This window comes from Vicugna pacos, chromosome 17, assembly GCF_048564905.1.
Source record: "Vicugna pacos chromosome 17, VicPac4, whole genome shotgun sequence".
NCBI lineage: Eukaryota > Metazoa > Chordata > Mammalia > Artiodactyla > Camelidae > Vicugna > Vicugna pacos.
This window is the reverse complement of record NC_133003.1, coordinates 41,004,795-41,025,692: the sequence shown is the minus strand read 5'-3', so window position 1 is coordinate 41,025,692 and position 20,898 is coordinate 41,004,795. Positions and strand designations below refer to the sequence as shown.

The following is a 20,898-nucleotide window of genomic DNA, read 5'->3' as shown; positions in this document are numbered from 1 at the left end:
TAGTTTTCAGTGTGCAATCTTGCACCTTCTTGGTTAAATTTATTCCTAAGTAGTCTGTTCTTTCTGATGCTATTGTAATGGAATTATTTTCTTAACTTCCTTTTCAGATTGTTCATCACTAGTTTATAGAGATACAACTGATTTTTACATATTAATTTTGTACCCTTCAACTTTGCTGAATTTGTTATCTTTAATAGGTTTTTTTGTGTGTGTGAGTATGCAAATTCTTTAGGATTTTCTTTATATAGAATCATGTCACCTGTGAAAAACAATAGTTGTACTTCTTCCTTTCCAACGTGTGATGCCTTTTGTCTTTTTTTTTATTGCCAAATTGCTCTGACTAGAACTTCTAGTAGAGAGCTGAAAACTAGTGGTGAGGTGGGCTTCCCTGTCTGGCCTCTGATCTTAGGGGAGAAGCTTTCAGTCTTTCACCTTTGAAACAACATACTGCTTTTAAATAGAAAAGCACATGATTTTTTTCAGACAACTAATAAAAAAGTAGAACAAAAATTATTTTAGAAGTTCTTAAGATGCAAAGCTACCATTGATTTCTCAGTGTTACGTAGTGGAAGACACCAATCAATATTGAAAGGAAAGCTGGAGTAAGACACACAGGACTATAGAGAGATAAATAGAGGCATCTTTCCTAAGGAATGAGACAAATCAAATCATCACTAGACTAGAATGAGCACTTTGAAGACTTGACTGACGTTAGATAGTCACCTAAAGATATGATAAGGAAGGAGCTTTGTCTGCTGTCTCCAAAGAGAAAACCAGAAACTTAAGGCTGGGAAAGCCCAGATCAAGGTAAAGTAATAGTACAGCTCCTAGTTACCACTCAGTGTAGTTAACAAATTAGGAAAACCAACATGACTGAGGCAACAGCAGCTTAGTAGAAGCTGCTACAATTGAAGGCTTAGAATTTCTGGAGACAGAAGCAGAATTGAAGAATACAGCAGGATGTATGACTTGCCAATCTGACCTATTTTAGTGCTAGTCAATAACTCATTACACTGAAATTGTGGATTTTATGGCTTCCATTTAATACATTCTTAATAGATGTCAGTCACTGGGTGAAGTTTTCCATTAATTCTTACAACAACCATGTGAGGTAGGCAGTTTTGGTTTCATTACATAGAAACAGAAATTGAAACTCAGAAAGGATCTCTGCTTTACTGTAGCTACACAGTAGGTAGGTGTTAGATATAGGGTTGGGGCACAGAATTTTTACTAAATGTGATTTTCGTAGATGATACAAAGAATTTTTTAATACAGGTGACTCTATTTATACTGGATGATCAGGATAGGTGAGTCAATGCTGCAGTAATAAACCCCCCCCAAGTCTCATTGACTTAAAACAACATTCCACATCCTCTTACTATGCAACCCAGAATAATGGATTATCTATCTTTTATGCCCAAATTCTAGAAATCCATGATGCCACCATCTCTCCTTCTCTCTCTCTAATTTTTCACAAATTAATACATCTGTGAGAGTAGTTCAGACATTTTCGAGCAAGAAAGAATGCAAAGTGGAAACCAACATCTCCCTTTTTGACTGACATTTTGAAAAATAAACCACTGTATGTGAAAGCATTTTAAGCTCCTTGGAGAAAAGAATCATATCAAATTCAAGATATTACAATAACAGTGGTTCCTGTCATTTCAGATTGTTTAGTTTCAATATAAAGCATCCAAATCAAAACTAAAAATAAGACTTGACCACATGAAATTTGCCAGGAGAATTTTTATTAAAGTTTTTATTAAAGGGCAGAAGTTCAGCTTAATCTTTAGCAGAATGAAGGATTACCATCTATTACAGTGTCTAAAAAGATATTGAATTTGGTTTTGACACATGAGCATAGTAAATGTTGGCTTTGTGTGTATGTGGAAGAGGCCACAGAAAGGAGAGAATTAAAAAGACTGTCATTAGTTGTCATACTGTGTGCATGGTGATCCCCACATTCCTGAAGCCATCTCTGTGATAAATTTCTAGTTTTCCCTAATCACCAGGACTTGTCCTTTGCAATACATTTAACAACTACATTTGCATATAGAAAGTATCATTGACCTTTGAATTTCAAAAGACAAAGATTTACAAGGACAGTGATTCTGGAATGAACCATTTCATTGGTGTCCTTTTGTTTTCTTGCAGCAGCAACAGAAATGCAACAAGCTGGCCATTTCACAATAAGAAAAAAGGGGGGAAATATCTTCCCAAGTAAGGGATATATCAATATGATGTGGAAACCAGTAGAAATATAATCCAGTTTCTTTTGATTCTTATTTTAAGGCATTTATTTTGGTTCTGTCATTGCAAAGGTTAAAGTATCATATACTCCTAGTCAAGTGATCCTTTTAATTAATAGAACATCAGAAGCATGGATTTTGTTTTCTTGGAACCATCTCTTCAGCTGAGAAACCAGGGCTCGATGCTATTGTGCCCCCTTCTCCCTTCAATGTCAAACATCTAGAAAGAATAATTTGTGTTTACTTTCTTTCCTAGATGGCCACCAGTCACCCCTTCACTGTTATCTGAGTTTGCCTTAAAATTATGTAATTGCTTTCACTTTTTCCTTCCTTCCTTGTTTATGTGTGCGTTCATTGATTACTGTTGAGCATTTACTTGCGTGTATCAGGCCATGTCATCACCAGCGGGAATGGGAGTGCAAACACCACCTGTGTGTTCCCTGGCCTCGTAGACCTTCCATCTGCCAGAGGGTGAGAGGTAGGAAAAATACTAATCAGCAAGTTAATGAATAAATGAAGAGGGTAAATCCAGAGAACATAAGTGCTCTAAAGAAGATAAAACATGGTGATATGATAAAGTTGCTGGGTAACAGGGGGTGAGTACCACAAGTTAGGAACTTGAAGAAGCTGCTATCAGAATGTATGTTCAGAGAGAAATGATAATAAAGAGTGGGTTCAGGAGAGAACCACACACAAAGGAAGAGTAAAAGCAAGACCCAGAGTTAGGTCCAAGCTTAGCTTGTTCAGGAAACTAGAACATTCCTTCCACAATGGCCAGCTTGGCTTTTTCTGTACATTCTCATTTTACCTTCCTCCCCTGACACAGGGAGGTGATGTTACAGAGGGGTAAGAACACAACATGTTCTGGAGTCTGATGGCTCATGATGAAGTCTTGATTCTGCTGCTGCCTCCTCTGTGAACCTCAGGTTCCTCCACTGTAACATAGGATTGCACTGGAAGGGGTCTAACAAGAAACAGAAGACATATCCAAATCAGGTAAATTTGAGGAGCTTTACTTGCCAAGGGGTTAATTACAAAGTGGAGAGGTGATGCATAGAGGAAGGCGGGAGATGCCATCCCAGATCTCAGGGTGAGCAGCAGCTGAACTGTTCCTACCTGTCGACCCCAAGGGACAAGATAGGGAGAGGATACTGGAACCTGAAGAGAGTGAGCACAAGATACTCTGAGAGAAGCAGTGGCCTTCTGGCCGTGGATACAATCATTGTAAGGTGATGTCATGGTGAGACAGACTCTGACTTGCCCTCCTCCCTGCCTCCAATCTCCAGTGGATGCTCCCTCTTGTGGTAAATCAACTGAAAGCCAAAAGCCAAGAGAACACTGAGTGCATTCCATGGAGGTCAGGGGACACAGGGAACACTAGAGAATGCTGCTGGAGGGACAGACTGAGGACAGGAGGTGGTACACATACCCACCACACCACATAGTCTTGAGGAATATTTGAGGCAGTGCACGCCAAATATTTAGTCTCAACTGTATTCTTTAAAACAATCTGACAAAAGACTGACAAAATGTAAATATTTGTTAAATCCACATTGAATTGGTGTTGGAGTTTCTGGATATTTGAAATATTTTCTGAGATTAAAAAGTGCTTGGTATTGTGTTTGGAACATAGTAAGTGTCCCATAAGTGTTAGTTACAAGGATGATAAGAACAGGATAATGTAAGTGTTTCACCAGCAAATGCCTCTAAAGATGTTTCTTCTTTCCTTGCAATAACCTGCTTTTGGGAAGTCTCATCTGCATTGATCATTAAACCCTCCCTCCCAAAATGTGCGTGATTTTCTGAGAATCCTGTCTAGCCCACCTCTGTATCCTAAGTTCCAAACTTTTCAATTTCCCAGTTGTTCCGTCTATATAACTGTAGGCCCTCAAAACTCAACTCATCCTCACCCGCAACGTGCATTTTCTCCCATGTCCCTTTTGCTTTCAATCAGAATAGCTTTTAAATCCACCTACTTATTGCCATGGCCCTGCCACCCCTAATCCAAACCAATGTCATGTATTTCTTGACTGTAGCCATCTAACTAGTCTCCCTGCATCCGTCCCTCTTACACAGCAGCCAGAGTGATCTGGTTTTAAAAGTGCATCAAGTTAGGTCATTTCCTGCTGAAAACTCTTTCCTGAGTATAGTTTGAAGATCTGAATTTTAAATACACTACCCAAATGACTCTGTACATTAAGCTTTGCAAGTAACTGATGTAGGAAAGATTCCCTTAGCCAGGCCACTGAAATAGCCACCCGATGGATGGAGATGGTTCCTTTGTTGATGATTGGTTGACCACATAATGGCAATCAGTAGGGCAGACAACTGTGATGTGAATATGTCATTCCAGGTGTCACCGTCATGCTCTGCTAGTGCCTCCCATGGAATAGTTGGTATCTGAGGGGGATCAGGGACTGCTGCCTGACCCAGGAGCAGAGGTGTGCAGGGTGGGCTGAATTTTGATAAGTAGACAAAGCCAGGGATGGATGGCAAGTGAGGGTGATGATTCTGAACTTAATCATGAGAGCAGAGGTGGACATGGTGCTCTTGGGAAGTGGTCAGCCTGTGGGAGTCAGGGCAGGATGAGCATGTGAAGGCCACACTGTCCTCTTTCTGTAGGGAGTGGCAAATCATTGAAGATTTTAGAACAAGGAAGTAAAAACAGATTTTATGTGTATTCTAACAAGACAGTGAGCATGCAGGCCAATGGCACCAGATTTAGAGCCCAAAAGGCCTGGGTTTGCGCCCAACCCTGCCACTCACTGGTAAGTGATTAGGGGACAAGTTAATAAACTTTCTGAGTTTCAGTTTCCTTTTCTCAAAGGTAGGCTTAATACAAACTTTCAGAGTCAGTATGAGAGACATATCTTTTTATATAAATTCACACTCAGGTGTCCAGGAAATGGTACTCAAGAGGCCTTATTGTCAGAATGGCAAAACACAGGGAAAGGTGGAAATACAGGAAGCAGAGCGAGCAGAAGAACAGGGACTGTCATCACCTTGCAGTGTCCCTCACGGCCTTCCGCTTGTGTACCGGTGGGGTCTTCTTCCAAAGATGGCAAGTCTCTTAAGGTAAAAACAGGACTATGGAAGGAACCGATCACTGCCCTGCAACGTGTTTCTCAAAGTGGGGTTTCCCCAGCCCTGCTAGTTTCCAGCCCAGGGGTTTCTGCAATGACCGCCACAGATTGTTCAGAGATTATGGGGTGAGGCCAATAAACACACTTTTTTACATGCATTTCACAGAATGGGGTATAAGCCTTACTGCATTAGTCACAGAATTCTCTTTGCATTTTAGAGTTGTGTATGTTTGACCAAGACTGAGGGTCAGTTTATCTCAGCTAACACGCAGTTAATTGTTAAATTTGTGTTTTTGTTCCTATTGAATGTTACGCTTATTGAAAACTGTGCAAGTCACAAAGAGGAGTTCATTGGTGCATAAAAGTGGTGATTAAATTGGGATATACATGGCTACAACTCAGAACACATTGCAAATTTAAACAGTGGCTGGGACTCTAGTGCTTATCCATAATGTGAATAGGTATTGTTCTAAGAAAAATGAGTCTTAAGATATTTCATGAATATCTTAAAGAGTGCGTGAATTTAGACTAGCAAGCTATCAAGAAACTTCACGAAAAAACTGTATCCAATATTGGAATAAAGCCATAGAACTGTTCACATTATCTTCAAAGAAGAGTGACCTCTTTTTCCTCAACAAGCTCAAAATAATGCTTTCTGATGCAAAATTGATGCCTTTTGTTGTCAGTGGTGGAAAAAAAGACCAGAACTACAGAAGCGTATTTCAAGATTGCATTCATCTTGCCAAAACACAGGTACAAGTCACACTAGTGCCAAGAAGCTAATAAAAGCAGCTGCCATGTTAATGACAAATAGTATGATCACAGGGAAAGCAGAATGAGCTATTGGCAAAATCCCTTATCAAATAACACTGATGGATGTTGCAAAATATCAGTGGCATACATTGTGGAAGAGCAATTACATTCTTGGGCATCTGTTTGTAGATCTCTCACTGTAGACGTGGGTGACGCTCCTAATGCAGAGTATGAATTAGCTGCTCCTTGCGTAAGTGCAGTACAGAAACGAAGGAGAAGTGCTTGACAAGTTGTAGTCTGTTTATCCAGGCTCTAGGAAAAGGGATGTGTCTGTAGGTTTACAGTTCTTTTTTTTGTGATCTATGAGAAAGACTAGAAAGTGTGTACCATGAGATCAGTCCTGTTGGGAGTCCAACAACCCATGCATAGCGAGGATGGGCTTTATTTTGCAAAGAAAAGGATTTGCATCTTGATGCCAATCTTAAGGTATTTTATTTGCCAAGAAAATTGCGTGGTAAGCAATTCTGCTTTGATTCACAGTAAAAAACAAAATAGTACAAATGATGACATAGACTGAGAGAAGAAATATAAGTTTCTGCTTTTCTACCCTGAAGTAAGCTGGCTTTCAAAAAAAATTGTTCAAAGAGCACTTTTGAAGTGAGAGTTAATATGAAAACACTCTTGTGTGATACTAATAATAGTTTACATCATTTCTATGATTTCATGTTGTTTGCTCAAATGGCCTATCTCTGCAGTACATTCAGTATCAGGAATAGAATGACCCTATCACTTCAGGGCCAAAATATCTGTCTCTTTTTTAATGTTAGAACTAAGGTATTAAGAAAATAACATATGGTACATACTCTCAAACACAAAGAATTTAACTCTTTCCAAATTAGCTTATTTTCTTCACTGATTAGAAAAAAATTGCTATTTTAAAATATTTAAAAACTTCATTCAAATGTGAAACATAACAGAATTCTTTCCATATTCAAATAGAATTAAGCAGCACATTAGGAATCCATCTTCTGCTGTCTCTCAAGGTGAAATAAAAAATCAACTATTCTAGCTTTTTGAAGAAGATACACTCATAAGCTTTGAGTCTGATGGACTCTCGGTACTATGTGGACGGAGGGAGCCAGAGGATGCCCTGCGAATAATCTTCTACCATATGCTCAAATCTTTCTTGCTCTCAAGTTTCCAAAGCCCTGGTGGTCTCCAAAGGCAGGATCTTCTTTTCACAGCTAGAAGGATGCTTGTTTAGACCCTTTCAGATGGCCGTTATTGATAAGTCACTGTCTATGAGAGCAAGACGATGCTCTCTTCCACCATCTTGCACTGTGGCCCATTCCCCACATACTTGGGAAATTCATTCATGGAGGAAAAACTGTATGTTTATGAGTTCTTTCACATGATACACTTTTGAACTGTATTCGAATGTAAATTTTGCCCTGTTTTCTTTAAATATGATTGAAGAAGGTATTTCTTTTTTTCAATTTGGTGTACTGATGATCATTCATTCACTCATCATTTCTTTACCCCCCCCACCCTTGCACACTCACTTATTTATTCCTACACTTCATTCAGTTTTTCATCTTGAAAAAGAAAACAGCCTCTTGAGCCTGTTACTAGCCGTATATTAGTCAAATTGCTTGACTTTTCTGTACCATCTGTAAAGGGGGAGATTTTCCTCCTACCTACTTTGGTTGATTGTCTTAAGGAACAAAGAGGGTCTTGTATGAGAAGCACATAGGAGGGCTCCTGGCATGTTTGTCATGGTGGTCGTGATTGACATGTGTTTAACGTTTGTTTTGTTTATGCATATTTGTAAGCGATTATGATTTAATCATTCATCATTCAACAGATTTTAATTTAGCAAATTCTCTATGCCAGGCTTTGTCATACACGCTGAAGATGCAGCTGCAGATGGGACAGACAAGATACCTGCCTTTACGAATTTATATAATGCATGTGGTTTGAAAATGTGAAAGCAGTCAAGGAAGGAGTAGCTGTTGTTATAGATTATGAAAGTGATAGACCTGTTTCTGTCATCTGTCAGAGCCCCTGCACAACTCTCCCCCCCCCCCCCGCCCCAGCCCTGGGCCATGTGGATCAGAAGACCCTGTCCTGGCCATCCTCTGGCCACACCTCCACCTCTTCCTAGAAGGTGAGGATTTTGTGGGCCATGGGAATGTGCTCCAGATATTCAGATCCCCAGAATTCCCCCATCTAATGGCCCTGGCCACTTCTGGAACCCTCCAATACCTTTTTCCTATCCTGTGGGTGCAGCTGAAGCATGCAGGAACCCCTAAACCTGAGGGATAGCCAAGGGGCATTGTTGTGGGGACTGGATCTTGGATATGTGTGGAATTGTGTCATTTTCCATCCACACATATTTGTGAGACTCTCAGTTGGGAAGGGACAAACCAAGGAGGAATAGAGAAATGGGGGTCCTTCATTTGAATTCTTGCCCCTGCCCTATGAATGGTCAGGCCAAGCTTGATGGAGATGATCAAACAGGGAGATAGCATTAAGAGAGTTTGGAGTGAGTTGCTGGAGTAGAGGTGGTCAGGGAAGGTTCCTGACAGGAGATGACATTTTAGTGAGTCCTGCATGACAAGAAGGAACTAGCTTTGCAGAGCGGTCAGTACAGCCAGAGCACAGACCTAGAACCAGACCAAGTCAGGCCTTTTTGAGCCATGGGAGAAGACAAAGGTGCTCAGTCAGAGTGAGACTGAGGAAAGTGACAAGAGATGAACTCAGGAGGTACGTAGAGGCCAGAGAAGTGCAGCCATGTGGGCCAAGCTAGCAAGTTTGAATGTTCTCTAAATGTATCAGGAAGCCAAAGGAAGCTTTTAAACAAGGTACCCCAATGATCACTCCTGATGTCATGTGGACAATGAATTGTGCAGGCATGGGAGAAAATGAGGACATTCTGACTAAGGAGTAAGGAGTTCTGGTTTGGGGATTATCTGCTCCAGAATCTTGTCAGAGGCTGGTTGAGAATGCAGTTGTCTAGGTGTAAGAATATAGGTCCCTAAGTTAAGCATCAAAATCTTCAGAAAGGGCCTGGGAATCCCAAGAAGAATCCTCATGCACACTGAAATTTGAGAACTACTGGGCACCCCTTTAAAACTGATGGACAGAGGTATATGAATAACCATGTTAAAGTGCATCAACAATTTGAAAAACTTTTAAAGTAAAATATTATGTTTTGTTCATTTTTTTTGAGTTAGAAATGCTCTTAACACATAACTTAAATAATCTCTTCTGTAACTGAAGCCCTTATAAACTTAAGAATTTAGAAAGGCTGTAATGGGGGAGGAGATGAAAATAAAGATTTCTCATTTATTTTCAGTATTTCAAAATATATCCAATGAAAGCTTATATTAGAAAATAAAACTTATTTGTAGATTGATAAAAACTTCAAATATTTTGCTTTATCTAGAATTCTACCCTCTGTCTGCTAAAGCTGATTATATAATGTCTAAAATATCATATTTGCAATTATATATTTCTTTGTTCTAAAACATTGAAAATGATATGATATGAAAGGCTGATTCATGGAGTAGTTAAGAGGACTGCCTTTAACTTTAGGTAAGTGGGTTTGAGTAACAACCTGGTACATAATAATATGCTTAATAATGCAGAAGATCATCAATATCATTGCTATTTAGTAGGCAGAATTCTTTCAAACTATGGGACACAACTAGAGAAAAGATAACATACGATATTCTCAATTGTCAGCTGGAAAATGGAAGTATGATGAGGTTCTGCCATTGGGACATCTTGATTTAAGGGCTGAGCTGGATTTCAAATTCCTGACAGAATGTTGCTACCTTAGAGTCATGATTTCTTTTTGATGCTTCTTGGGGAAAACTGCATGAGGCAAGAATGTTCATGTCTTTCTTCAGATCAGTTCCTCAACTTTGTGTAACCAAAGACACATGAGGAATTTCACTTTCTTGCTAACCATGATAGGTGTTCCAGAACCAAGGAGTCTGCTGGGAACTCAATTTGTAGTCACGTAATGACAAGAAGGGCCATTAACTTTCTCTGTGGTTACCTCTTCTTTTGGACTATGCTTGATTTGGCTTGTTAGCTGTGCAGTTGAGATGTTACCTAGACACATAAGCCGTTGGAAGAATTGCATGAAATTTCAGCAGAGCTCTTTTGATTGTCTGCAAAAGGATTTTTCTTAGAAATATATTCTGAGCCTGTTGAGAATTCGACTGTTTTCGAAGTGGTCACAGTTGCACACAGGTGGGCTTTAGAAAGGGTTCCTGAGGACTTTGGAGAAGTCTGCATAGTTATTAAAGAGTTTTCCAAAGTACAGAACTATAAGGCAGAGTTACATAACACAGAACTCTCACTCATCTCCACACCATTTCAGCTGCTCAAAATATGTCACTTAATTTTGAGTCATCAAAGGTTGTAAAGCACTGAAGCGTGTATCAGTAGGACGTGTACCTTGCATGTTAAAACTACACTTGTGAGAATATTTGGAGCTGCTTTCACTTTTTTTATGAATCGCGGTGACATACATGAATAATTCATTCATGACACTGAAAGAATAACCACAGAGGCTTCCTCCCCAGGGTGTCTTGGAAAAGCTATTGACAGTACTAAAATGAGCGTTAACGAAAGAACATCACCAGGGAAGGATTGGAGGGAGTGATCAGCAGACTATCTCGTGTGGTTGTCTGTCAGCTTTTACAGATTGGGTTCCTGTGCAAACTCGAGTGTGGTGCTGGGAAGCTCAGGAAACTGATGCCAATTAAAATGCTTCCAAGGATGTTTGTGGGGAACTGTGTATGTGGCTGAAAAGTAGCTTGTAAGTTTTCTTTGGGTTATGAGTAAGGAACAGGAAAGAAAAAAAAATCTCTGTCTTGGCAGTCTTTCTTGAGAGGCTAACATTCCTGTATAGAATTCAGAAACAATGCCTTGAAATGAGACCCAGGCATCTAATGATGGAGGAATTTTCCATCACAGTGTCACAGTGGGTTATGTACTTCAGGTAGAGCTTTGAATTGATGAAGACTGCTCAGTAATCCATACAATAGCCAGTGTCATGCCTACGGTTCCAGTTATAATAATACCTAATAGGTACTGAGCTCTTTATGTGCTCTCTCATTTAATCCACACAATAATTCTATGAGGTCAATCTATTTATATTATTGTCCCATTTTAGAGACCTCAACACTGAGGCTTGAGTAAGCAGAAAAATGTTTTGCTCAAATTTACCCAGGAAGTAAAGGTGAGTGCCTGGATTTGAGCATGTGTCTGCCTGACCAGAGCAATCATTCACTGCAGTTTAGTACACAGATGAAAGTACCAGAGAGGATGCATGGGATGGACAGTCTTTGTTTTGCTACCATCCCGAGGAGCAAAAGAGATTGTACAAGGATCATATGCTCTAGAGTGCCAAGAACATAGGTCCCTAAGTTGAGCATCAAAATCTTCGCAAAGGGCCTGGGAATCCCAAGAAGAATCCTCGTGCACACTGAAATTTGAGAACTACTGCACACCTCTTCAAAACTGATGGACAGAGAGAGATGAATACCCACATTAAACGGCATTAACAATTTAAAAAACTGTAAAGTATTTTTTTGGGGGTTTTTTTTTTTTTTGAGTTAGAAAAGCTCTTAACATATACCTTAAAGAATCTGTTCTCTAATTGAAACCCTTATAAACTTAAGAATTTAGAAAGGGAGCAGTGAGGGATAAGATAAGAATAAAAATTTTTCAATTATTTTCATTATTTCATTGAAAAGTCGCTGGAGCTTCGGAATCTGTTTTATTACTTTCGAAGTGAACTTTCTGGGGTTTCCTTGTCAGAGAAATCCATTCTCATGTGTGGAAAGTGCTCGGAGAACACGAGGAGGCAAGACACAGACAAAAGAACCTGTGACTGGGGAGAAGTTCAGAAGTGGGGACCTAGTCTTCAGAGCACTGGGCCCAGTGAACACAATGTAAAGAAGCATCTGCTTCAAGAGACACACAAAAAACTGCGCTTTAATGACTGTGCCCAAAGGGGAGTGTCCCCGAGGGGACTGAGCTCACAGAGGTAGGAGAGCCTGGGTGGAAGATTCTCTGAAATGCAAACATCTGACATTGTTTTGCCTCAGCTGCCTGGTCAGTCTCATATCCTGGGGCAAGAAGCCTTTTTGAAGGTGAAGGGGAATCTTACAACACAAGGACAAAGAGTTTTAAGGAAGGGCAGAAAGTCAATCACTTCCACATTTAGACTAGGTGAGAACAGGAGGGAAGTGTTGCTTCTCGAACCAGTAACCATGGAAGTTCATCTAATGTTTATTAAATTTTATGATATCACCATGCTACTGGCACTATTGTAGCCTTTACCTTTTTCCTTAAGACTATGCAGCAAGTATTTTAAACCAAAACCACTTGTCGTTTGTGAGAAGTTATAGGTACCATATTGATCACCCAATTCTGGAAATTGGGATATAGAATAACCTAGAATAGATATTTTTAGCTTTAAAAAGAGTTTGAGTGATGGAGCAAAGCTGAATCTCTGAGGAATAAGAATATATACCTGGATCTAGTTCTGAGAAAGCCAAGTAGGTCGTGAAGATAAAAGTCAGAGATTTAAATAACCATCATCATCATCCTTAGAGCTGCTAGATGTTTATTATAAACCATCCACTAAGCTAAGAGCTAAAGACATTTAACTTTAATGTTTATAATAACCTCATGTCATTGATAAGGCAGCTTGATATGAGAAGTTGAGTAACACATTCCAAAGCAAATAAAATGCCAATCTCTGTAGGCCTGTCTGATTTCTAGGCCTTAAGTCACAATTTCTGTGCTGTACCAAAAATGCATCTTTTCCCAGTACTGACAAAAATCTGAATCAAAATCAGGGTACACTTCTTGAGGAACTTTCTCATAAATCATTGATAGATTTCATTTCATAAATACTGAAGCCACTTTACTTCCCTCAAAGCACCATAAATGAAATTAAGAGGCAAGCCACAAGTCAAGAAAACATGAGAACATATATGACAAAAGATCACTGACTCTAATATATAAAGAGTTCTTACACCTTAATAAGAAAGACAGTGTTTAAGAGTAAGGAAAGAAAATTAATAGACAATAAAAAGAAGAAATGAAATAACTAATAAACTTTTAAAAATGTATTTCTTCTCCCAAGAAATCAGATAAACGTACATTAAATCAATAAAATAATTGGTTTAGTCAAGCATCAGCTTATAAAATATTGAAAACAGCAATTGTACACAGTCTTAGCAAAGATATAGTGCAGGAGGCACTTTTGTGATGGAGTTCTAAAAAGGAAGATAATTTGACAATTTATAGCTAAGCTCTGAAAATATACAACTTATTTAGCTCAGTAATTCCACTTATAGAAATAAATCCTAGGGAAGTTTCAAAGCTTAGTCCTTTGATTTAGGAACTAGTATTTTCAAGGCAGTATTATTTATAAAGATGCGTAATAGTAACCAGAAAAAAAAAAAGCAGGTTAGCTCTAGGATGTAGAATGTATGATTTGGATTTTAAAAAGATCTGTTCACAGAGAAAAAGAACAGAAAGGATAAACAGAAAAAGTGTTATCAGCTGTATGATGCATAATATTTTCTTTTTCAACTAAACATGTTTAGCTGTAGAAATAAGAAATTACACTCCTTTTGAGAGAAGGCAGCATGATGCAGACATACTGAGACAGAACAAATTCAGTACTTAACTATAAAAATGTCTAAAACAGGGATAATTTTTAAGATAATGAAAACTCACTCTAACAATATTATAAATTTATAAGAGGAAAGATGAGAAAGGGAGCATATTTTATGCATGAAATTTGCAGTAGTCCAAGCAATTAGAGATGATTAGAGACCCCAGTGGCTCCAGATAGAAACGGAATATTTTTATTTCGCTCTTGTAGAAGGGGCTGTGATCTGAGGCTTGCAACCAAGTTTGTAAAGCAGCTTGTTGATGGAAAAGAGTAAGTACTCCCTGACTTTCTAGCAACAACATAGTCAAGGGTGGCTGTGAAATTACCCCTGAACTTGGTTGATCTGCTAAAAACAGTAACACACTCAGAGATTCTGGTTGTTTTTTTTTTATTATTTTGGATTGTGATAAAAAACACTAACATTAAACTTACCATCTAAACCACTTAATAAGTTCAGTAGTCTTAAATATACTCACATTGTTGTGCAATAGATCTCCAGAACTTTTTTATCTTGCCAAACTAAAACTCTGTGCCCATGAAACAGCTCCCCGTTTTTCCTTCTTCCCAGCCCCTAGCAGCCACCATTATACTTTCTCTTTGTATAGATTTGATTCCTAGAGGGGTACCTCTAAAATAGATACCTTGTATAAGTGGAATCATGTAGTATCTGTCGTTTTGTGACTGGCTCATTTCACTTAGCATATGGTCCTCAAAATTCATCCATATTGTGATATGGTTTCCATCCTTTCTAAGGCTGAATAATGTTCCATTCTGTGTATGTACCACATTTTTTCCATTCGTCTGTCAGTGAATACTTGGGGTGATAACTATCAAAAACAAAACAGAACAAAATGGAAAATAGTAAGTATTGGAGAGGATGTGGAGATTTTAGAACCCTTGTGCTTTCCTGCTGGGAATATAAAATAGTTCAACTATTATGGAAAATAGTATAGCATGTCCACAAAAAACTAAAAATAGAATTACCATATAATAGTAGTTGAACTGATTACATATCCCAAAGAACTGAAAGCAGGATTTTGAAGAGATATTTGTACATCCATGTACATACATGCCATTTTCATAATGGCATTGTTCACAGTAGCTAATAGATAAAGGAACAAGTTTACCATGATTTACTTTATTACTTAACAAAAAGATAAAAATCACTTAAAAAGAATCCAGTATCGTCTTTACACAAGACAGTCTGAAAGTGCTGCAGGACAGATTCATACAAAGTGACAAAAAGTGTTTTTCTAGGGAGTCAGAAAAGCAGTCATAAAAGAGATGACTAAAATGTTCCCACCGGAGAGGAGAAGAAAGGTGTTCTGGGAAAAAGAGCAGTGTGTGCAAAGGCAGAGAAGCATGACAGAATATTTAATTTTTAGAGAACTGCAATTACTTTGGAGTATCTAGTTCTTTAAGTGGCTCTTAATTTTGCTTTTACTTAAATAAATCCATTTTTTAAACTTCTGATGTTATAGTTTGATGTTTGATGTTTCTAACTATTCTTTATGACCCAGTTGAGGTCAGTCTTATCTCCTTTATCAAGTTATCTATTTTTCTCCCATGGATTTTTTTTTTAATTTAAGAGATTATTTTTATAGCAGTCTTAGTTTTATAGAACAAATGCCTAGAAAGTACAGAGAGTTTCCATATGCCCAACCCCATCCCCCAGTTTCTCCTATTAATAACATCTTGCATTCATGTGGTACGTTTGTTATAGCTGATGAAACTAATATATTATTAACTAAAGTCTATACTTTACATTAGAGTTCACTCTGTGTGTGGTACAGTTTTATGGGTTTTGACAAACACCTAATGTCATGTGTCCACCATTGCAGTATCTTACAGAGTACTTTCACCACCCTTAAATAGTGCTCTACCTATTCCTCCTTCCCCTCCATCCCCTGAACCCCTGGCAGCCAGTGATCTCTCTACTGTCTCTATAGATTTGCCTTTTCCAGAAAGTCGTATATTTGGAATCTTACAGTATGTAGCTTGTTCAAACTGGCTTATTTTACTTAGCAATATATCTTGTGATGAAAGAGATTTAGAGATTAAACCTTTTTTGGATATATATGATTTATAGCCCTGTGACAACCACAGATGCAGGTGGGAGTCAGATAGTAGTAGTAGCAGCTGTGCACTTACACACCGCTAGGGGGCATGATTCACATGAACTCTGATTTGAACAGTGCTCTATGAAGCTGTGCAACACAACAGCCCTGTCCAAATGATAAAGAGGTCTTTGATGATTATTTACTTTCTTTCCATATACAGTCTCTCATTTTCCTCCTGATAAGATTTTAGGTGTTGTTAGTACACTGTCAGCTTATTTCGATTTCTTACCCACGCCAATGGAATGATTTTCCAGTTATAAGAATCTGAAAATGCTTTTTTTTTTTCATTTTATTTTAGTTAAGATTGGAGGAAACAAAACTCTTATCCCAGGTTCTGTGCTCCAATTATAAATATGTTAGATGTCTATAATTACCTGAATTTCATTTAGGCAATTTCACCTTGCAGGGCTCTCAATTTACTACTCCCGAATTGGCAGTCTGATTAATCTCTTCTGCTTAAAGCTCTCGTGACCTCTCCATGAGCTACCAGTTTCAATAGAGCCCCTCACCCTACTGGTACCCACTTACCTTTCCAGCCCTTTCTCACACTGCTTCAACTCCACTCTCTAAAAAGTGGCTCCCAAACTTTGGTGTGCACCGCTGGCAACTGCAGGCCTTGTTAAAACACAGATTTCTGGGTCCCACTCCCAGAGTTTCTGATTCAGGAGGTCTGGGTGAGGCCTTGGAGCTTGCACTTTTAATTAGTTCCCAGATGATACTGCCGATAGTGGTAAGGGAACTCCATTTTGATGACTGCTGCTCTAGTCTGTAACTCAGCTCCCTGTTCTTCCCTTTCATGTGCCCTTTAATCTTCAAAGTGAAATTCTCTCCTCTGGCTTTCTTCTTCTCACACTCTCTCTGCCTGTTGACATTATGCTCATCCTTCAGGTCTCCTTCCTCTACTTATATTTTTATGGTGTGTAATTTATAAAGCATTCCTCAAATCCTCATCCAAACCCTCCAGCCTGCTACCCTGTAATCCAAGCCAGCCTCTTCTCTTACCCATACTTCTATAAATAGTCTACTTACTGGGTCTGTGGTTGCCTGGATCTGAGGCGTTTGAGGAGAAGTGGGAGTGAGTGCTGATGACATGGGCTTTTTGGAATGATGAAAATGTTCTGAAATTGCAGTGATCGTTATGCAGCTAAACTCTGAGTATACTAAAAACCACTGAATTTCATGCTTTAATGAGTTGGTCATATGGCACATGAATTAAATCTCTATAAAGCTGTTATTAAAAAAAAAACAGTCACAATCTCCACAACCTCAGGTTTAAAGACATCTCTTTGGCTAACATTAGGTGAAAGTAAAATTAAAGAAACAAAAGGAAATGAACACAAAGCTACCCGTTAGTGCTTTGAACAATCATTAGTAGTAGGTCTTTAGCCCTCACTGTTCACATTGATCTCAATGACCCAGACATATCCGTACTTTTTTTGACCTGAACATATGCGTGCATTTCTCTCAGCTATCTAATTCAAAGACTAACTGATATGAAAGCACTCTTTTAGACCTTTCCTACTACTTTCCTTTTTATAATCAAGTCCATGAACAGGTCCAAGGGATAGTATTTAATTACAGTGTCTACCCATTGCTGACTTTTGGTTCTCTTATATCATTCTAGATTACACAGAACTCAGTAGAAAGAATCTACTCAATGAAAAATGCTGTTAAATTAAGTAAATGCAAAAAATATATACTTCATAAAAATGTTTAGGGTCTACAGAAAAGGAAACTATCAACAAGTGTCTTTCCAAGCCTGAATATTATGTTTTGAAAGAGTATTATATGATATTTATCTACTGAGTATATTTTATAAAGATTCTTCTTGGTAAACATATATTCATAGATCTTCAAGTTTATAAAACATATCGTCATTGAAATTCCATATATTATCACAGTCAGAAGTGGCTTTCTATAAATAGTAAAAATATGTATGAAGGCTTTGAGATTAAAAAAAGAATAAGAAAAAAAAACCCTTAGAGTGTCATCTCAGAACGTGGGGTGAACTGCAACCCTTTGACATGAGGGAGAAATGGGCCTCAGACAGTGCTACAAAACTGTCAGTGTCATTGTTGGCCTGAGATCACTAAGAGAAAATTGTTGATGGACATCATGGGAAGTCTAATCAGTTTAAGTTTATATAGATAAATATACATGATAAAGATTTTAGAGAACAAAAATTTCTAAAGAAAAATTTAAATGTCAAAAGAAAAATAGCAGACTGTGAGAACTGTTATCTCAACATATGATGCCTGTATCCTAATCCCTTAGAGTGTGGGGACAAATGTTAAAAAGTTTAATTTACTTTTATATCCAAATGATTAGAAATTAACAATTAGTCATATTTGAAATACAGGTGGGTTATTTGTATGATTTTAATTAATATATGCACCTGAGTATTAGAGCTGTATGCTCAAAGAAACTACTTGAGAGACTAAGAAGTCTACAGTGTGTGTCATAAGCTGGCGGTCGGTAAATGGAGCTGGGTATCAGAAACGAGGCTCTTTTGGTTTTCTTGGTGACTTAAAAAATCTATTTTCCAACATTTAAGGATCAAATTATTACACATAAAAATCTAGATTTCCAGTTGATCTTGGGCAGTGAGAGGACCCAGGAACACTGAATTGAGATTCCTGTGTGACAACAGCTCCTGAGTGACCGCTGGCTTTCTCCTTTAGACAAAATGACTAAATCGCTGTATTGACCAAATCACTGCTCTTTTTCACTGTATTCTGCCTGGCTGCTTTCACTACTCTATGTTATCTACCTGGCTCTGGGATGTTCTTAAATTTGTGATGATATTTGGCTGAGTCGTCAACAGCTCCCTCCTTTGGTCAAAATGACTCAATCTCTGTATTGACCAAATCTTTGCCATTCTTTACTATATTTTGCCTGGATGGTTTCAGTACTCTGTCTGCCTGGCTCTGACACATGTTTAAATAATAGCATAAACCATTTCTGACCAAACCCACAAGGAAAAAACCATAGCCCTTGTAAGTGTGAGGCAAAGACCAGATAGCTGTTAACACACCCATTTACTTGCTTTTTCTGAGCACAGCAGCTAAACTACATTTTCCAGTGTCTTTGGAGTTGGCTTTGCTATGTCATTAAGTTTTATCTAACAGAAGAGGGGTGTGACCAACTTTTCTTTTTCTTCCTGCATCCAGTGGCTAGATATCAACAACCTGAGTAATCTTGGAAGTAACTCGTGCGAAAGTGCCAAGACTTCATCAACCTGGGTTCTTGTATAAATGCCAGGCGCCAAATTCCCCTCCCCACTCCCCGTAAGAAATAGGATTCTAAGTTAACATTCTCTTAAGTCATTGATATTTGAAGAGTTACCTTAATTAATCCAAGATCTAGTTATTTCTCCGTCCTATATACTTCTTCTCAGGAAACCCAATCATGAATCTTGAGGAAAGAAAAAAAGAGGAGGAAGATGAAGGAATATCCTTCTCCTCTCTTCTAAAGCTGTTCTATTTTTTCCTCTCACTTAATTGGCATTTCTTTGATGGCTTCTTAATCCTTACTCCATATTATGTCCTTGAGGTGGTGTATAAATCAGAATGCTTTTAGCTCAAATATCAAGAAATCTAGTTGAAGCTGTCTTGAACAATAAAAGAAAGCTTTTGGCTCCCATGATTGAAACGGTCCTGAAGATGGGCAGGCATTAGGTACCATTGGATTTGTTTCCCTGTAGCCTTTTAACTTCTGCCATTTTCTGATTGGTCTTCTTTATGGTATCATAATGGCTGAAGCAATCCCTACCTCACATCTACACACCACACCCTCTGGAACAGGCTTATAATTCATTAGATGAGAAGTCCTGAATTTCTCTCTCTTTGGGCCATTGAATCATGTGTCTACCCTGAACCAATATAATGTCAGTGGCTCAGGAATGCCTTGTGCTTGGGTATTCATCCCTGAACTAACGCTGTGGCAGGAGAGATGGACTTGTGCCTGCTGCTTAGTGCCAGCTTGGGAGCTAATCAGTCTCACTCGAGTGACATGGCTGCTGTTCTTTGGGTAGAGGAAGAAGCCAGAATCCAAGTCAGAATCCAGTGATACATAAAACTGATTCCTGGTGCCATGGCAACCTAGCTCTTAGCTAGAATGCTTAAATATTTCCCCAGTGCTTTATATTTTTCTAAGATTTTATCATAATATATATTATTATATATGAATCCACTAATAATTCTTGGGGCTATGTAATGCATATTTTGTTATGTTTACTTCACAGATAAATTTTAGGCTGAAAGTTGTGAGAGAATTTGCCCCAGATCACAGACTAGTTAGTGGCAGAACTGGAATTCACTTCTCTTAATGTTTGGCAGAGTGTTTATTCTACCCCACCTCTTCTCTCCCTCTCTCTCTTTGAAAACATATTAGCTAAAGATTGTGTTGTAATTGGATGTCTGGTTCAGAAAATTAAACTGCTACTGCTGTAATAGCCCCTGTAAAGCACCATGGTGGCTGCTCTTAGTTCTAAATTGCTTAATCTTTGTGAGTTCAGGTGGCCAAATACACCTTCAATTAGGCATCTTACCCATGGACGCAAAGCCCCACTGAAGCACAAGGAGCAACTAAGCCTCTGTTATGATCACATCCTAGGGTTCAAGGTAAATACACAATTACAGTTAAGAAGGAAAACAGGCTGTCATTCATTGATGCTCTTCTGAGAAGTCAGTGCACTGCACATTAAAGGGAGTGATAGTCTGGCTGAATATAAGCATGAGACATTGATTAGAGTATTATTGCCTTACAAGTTCATTGCAGTTGAACAGCAAAAGCATATAATTACTCTGCGTAGAATGTGGTTCACAGCAAGTGGAGAAGTACATTTCCAGGCCCATATATTTAAATTATGAAGGCAGAGCTCATTTTCACCTAAAGAGAGGCATCATGATTCGGTTATTTAATAATTTTTCAGCAGAGATAAGGATTCACCAGAATAAGAGAGAGAAATGCTTTCATTAAGA

At 38.4% G+C, this 20,898-nt stretch overlaps 1 long non-coding RNA gene across 2 annotated transcripts; it reads right to left on the bottom strand.

The window, feature by feature from the left end:
- Nucleotides 1-1,731: 1,731 nt before the first annotated feature.
- Nucleotides 1,732-19,678, bottom strand: LOC140686600 (uncharacterized). 2 transcript variants are annotated; one of them, XR_012060436.1, is made up of 4 exons: nucleotides 19,262-19,678; nucleotides 14,438-14,623; nucleotides 3,058-3,213; nucleotides 1,732-2,710 (listed from the first exon to the last, which is right to left on the bottom strand). It is a non-coding gene; the product is annotated as an uncharacterized lncRNA (long non-coding RNA). The 2 variants fall into 2 exon arrangements; XR_012060435.1 differs by having other exon boundaries at nucleotides 1,732-3,213.
- Nucleotides 19,679-20,898: the final 1,220 nt, after the last annotated feature.